General features: G+C 39.5%; 1 pseudogene; it reads left to right on the top strand.

Annotated features, from left to right (window-relative positions):
• Window positions 1-213: 213 nt before the first annotated feature.
• Window positions 214-3,732, top strand: LOC139474849 (beta-porphyranase A-like; annotated as a pseudogene).
• Window positions 3,733-4,337: the final 605 nt, after the last annotated feature.

Here is a 4,337-nt window from a genome sequence, read left to right on the forward strand (position 1 = left end):
AAATCGGGTTGTCTTTTCAATGTTACTGTATAAGTGTAATATACACATCTTCCCTTCTGGCGTGGCATTCACTTACCTCAAGGATATATTATCACCACACCTAAATACCTACGCATGTTCTGATCATGTACAAACATTTATGGAACGTCACAAATAATTCTCGTGAATTCTTTTCATTAAAGCTGTTCAAGTCTGATGATACATTTCATTCCAGTGACAATGAAATGGACACAGGCCTATTTCGCTTTGAGTCTGATTACAGGCGGTGTATACAGTGACACGACGGTGACAATCTACCCTCAGTGGCTGGCACAGGGAGGTAGAGTTCGCTATGAGAGTGACAGGTGGAACAAGCATAACGGTCTGGAACAGGAGTCCCTTATTGCAAACTGTCGGAGCATTCGGACTGACAGTGGGCGCTGGATGAACAGAGATCTAAATGATCATCTCTTCCAAGATGTGAGATTTTCTTTCCAATTCGATTTTTTTACCTTGTACTTCATATATTAGACAGCGCTTTATAATTATGTCTTTATGTCATTAGGATAAACATTCATTACTTGATGAGCCTACACGTGGAGGTTCTGGGTTGGCGTAAGTCCGCAACAACCAGTGGGCGCTGGATACACGAAGATTTTAGTCTCTTTAAAGAAGTGGGATTTCTTTCTAACTCAGTTCTGTTTGTTGTCCCAACACGTCACATGTTAGACAGAAACTGATGGTTTTCATTTGCTCATACTGTAATGTCATAGTTATGGTTTCAAAAGTACGTTTTGACAGTAATGTTACATGTATTGCAAACTGACATTACTTGACAAATATATTGCTATGGTGATATTGTCCAGATGCATGATGGTGTTGGGATGAAATTGAATGTTGAGATCAACCTCCAGCTAAGGCAAAAGACACCATGTTAAAGAGTCAATGTCTATATTTCGTTGGAATATACAATAATTCTAAGATGGCCCATGTTCATCTCAGACAAGACAAGTGAAGTAATTAAGACTGATGTGGAGAAACCTACATGAAGGCTAAGAGCATTAGTGAGTGAGTATGGTTTTACGGCGCTTTTAGCAATATTCCAGCAATATCACGGCGGGGGACACCAGAAATGGGCTTTATACATTACTCATGTCAGGAATCGAACCCGGTCTTCAGCATGACGAGTGAAATTGTTTACATGTTTATTGTTTGATATTGAGTAACAAATGAGCATCTTTGGAATATAACTCTTGCATTTTGTACACAATTAAATGTATTAATACTGTGATACATGTTATTTCAGTGAACCGTCAGTGGCATGAAATGGGTTGTATATAATATTAACTTGTTCATTGTATAGTGGCCAGAAGACGCATACCGTAGCGGCTACCCCGACCCCAACTACCTAAATAACATCAGCAAGCAACAGGAACTATTCTCCAACTACCTTGCTGACATTGACAGTGGCTATAAGAACGAAATGATCATGGTGATGAATGGTAAGAATATTCGGAAACAAAAGCGTCATTTGATTGGTAACGAAATAATCATGATGAAGAAAGGCACGACCAGTTATGTGATAGTTAACATAATTAAAACGGCCGTGGATGTGTTTATATTTCTTTATCACGTGCCACAATAATAATAGCAGCAAAAAGTCCAAACACGTTGTACGAAATAAATTCGAGAATCAGGCATACTCGCGAATCTCTGCAATGAAGTGGTCAGATGTCCCATAGACAGGTGAGTGTGGTTTTGTTCCACCACATGCTGTTTAACGCCGAACCTAGCGATATTCCAGCTATATTGCGGCGGCTACTCCCTCCATCATCCATCGTAAGTGAATGTCAAGATCACACAAGGGTTGACATTCTTCTGTGGAAAGGAAAGAGGAAGATGATGTGCAGATGCATGTGGCAAGTAATCAGGTTAAATTTCAAGTTCTATCTTTTGGCAATCGGTTGTAGGAAAAGCCAAAACTACTAGACGTACTCTGCGGGGAAGGTACAAATGATTGGTGTGAGAGTTATTTAGACATGTAAGATGTCTTGAAAAGCTAGTTATTAAAGGCAATTACACAATCTATGTATAAGATAATCAGCTTGACGTGTTGTTTCTCCTCTTAGAAGATTAACTTTGTCTTTTAAACTGAAATACATGCGTATACTCTTGTAGAAGAAGCATAGATGCATTTCAATCAGTGTCATGTTTCGTTCTATTTGCATATTTCAGCTCTCCACTGGCCAGACTGGATGAACCAATCCGAACATGAGGGCCAATTCCCAAACAACATCGATGCTGCTGCAGAGTTTATTGTGTTGATGCTACAAGGAGTCTATGACTACACACAAGGTCACATACCGCCATACTTCGAGGTCGTCAACGAACCAGATGTTAAAGAGCAAATAATGAATTTCACCACCACTGTAGCCTTATTCCACAAAACAGTTGCCGAGAAACTCTATTCTAGGTTTAACATCAAAGTGACTGGCCCGACAATGACGGGATATAACACTGTAGTAGACAGGAACGACTTTTCGTTCTGGACGAAACTGGTCGATTTCATGGACATCACTTTAGACTATTTAGACGTGTTTTCATTTCATTCGTACAACTCACTTATTGTTTCGGGAAACTCTCACCGATTTACTGGTATAAATGAAGCACGTCTAGTAGCTTTTGTCGACCTGCTTGAAACTATGTTCATCAAAAGACGGGAAGGATTATTCCTCTCATTATCAGTGAATATGTTCGCGGGAAAGTGACGGGAATAAGCTCAACAGCTCCATCTGGGATAGTCGACTTTGCAACAATATACCAGTCTAATGCCCATAGATTCACCCACCTTGGTCTCAGAGAATACATTGATAGAACAGTAGTGTTTCTATTGTCCAATCAACATTATCCAGGACATGATAGTCTAAACCGGTCACTTTTCACCCGCCAAGGAAACGCCACACGTATTGTCGATGTCTTCAAATTCTGGTACAATTTCACGTCAGAGTATTCCTTCATCAGAACCGCCAGCCAATGTGACGTACAAGAACGAACTGTGTCACTATTAGCAATGTCAAGTTCCTTGCATAATGAAACTGTCATTCTCTTACACAGTTATTCTCAACAGTTACAGGACGTCAAACTAGTTTTTCAAGAGGACTGGATCACACCAACAACGGGAGAAGCTACTTGCATCACAATTAAAGACAACTGGTATCCAGTCATCACCTTCAACGAACCCTTAGACATCGGTGACACTCGGGGAATGGTTACACTTCCACCCGAAGCAACATGTCGTTATACATTCAAGACCCCCTCAAGCCAATTACCTAAAGTCATTCTCAATGAAACAACATACTACGGAAGTGATATCATTATACCTATCAAGGACAGCATTGCTATGACGACCATATCGCTTCCAAAAGATGAATTCGACAGCGCAAGACTGCGAGTTTCAACAAGTCTTCCCATCAATGAAACAAACAGTCTGTCATCTGTTACCTTTAACCACCAACCTCTTTATTTCTTTTACAAGTTGTTCGACTCAGACAAACAGAACAGTCAAATCTACAACTTCATGGATGTTTGGGAGTTTGATGTCCATTCCACCTTGTTGAACACTACTTCTATCACGGTCCAGGTTAACTTCTCCAACAAGCAGGCTAAAGGATACGTGACTTCGGTAGCCCTGGTCACAGCCAAGCTCCTCCCATCCGACACTAAATAATGATTAGGATAATACTGCAAAATAATAAGGTGGCATTGATTAAAGTGTTCAGAATTTTATCATATATTTGATATTGTGTTCCTAGGAGGTGATCTGATGGTAAGTCTGGTAACCCCGTGGGTGATCCGGATCATGGAGATTCCCTTTATGTTATAACCTTCCTGTGCTGATACCTTTTAGCTATTGATTGGAAGTAATGAGGGTGTTTCCTTGAGTGATATGTTTTCAGAAAATTGTAATCAAGCTTGATGCCATTGTTAGTACTAAAGGAAGACATGGGACTATTGCTATTACTATCATAGTTTTTATAGAGTGGTACACCAGCCAGAGAACTATAGTTAGACACAATGACTTCAAATTGCTGCTATTTATTTATTACAGATCTGATAAATCCTTCTATACGCCCTACTTAAAGTCATTTCCCTTGTGGGGGTTTTGTAATTTTTGTCGGTAGTTCTATAACTTTATAATAAGGGCATTATCACGATCAACATTTATACCTCACGTACACAAAGTATTATCACAGAATGGATTACAAAGCTTAATATAACATTAAAAGATTATAATTTGTGCTGGTTATCAAATACCGTGTGCGAAACGTTTTAACAAAAAATATAGAATAGGACAATAC

Source organism: Haliotis cracherodii, unplaced genomic scaffold (genome assembly GCF_022045235.1).
Source record: "Haliotis cracherodii isolate W230 unplaced genomic scaffold, xgHalCrac1.p SCAF_3, whole genome shotgun sequence".
Lineage (NCBI taxonomy): Eukaryota > Metazoa > Mollusca > Gastropoda > Lepetellida > Haliotidae > Haliotis > Haliotis cracherodii.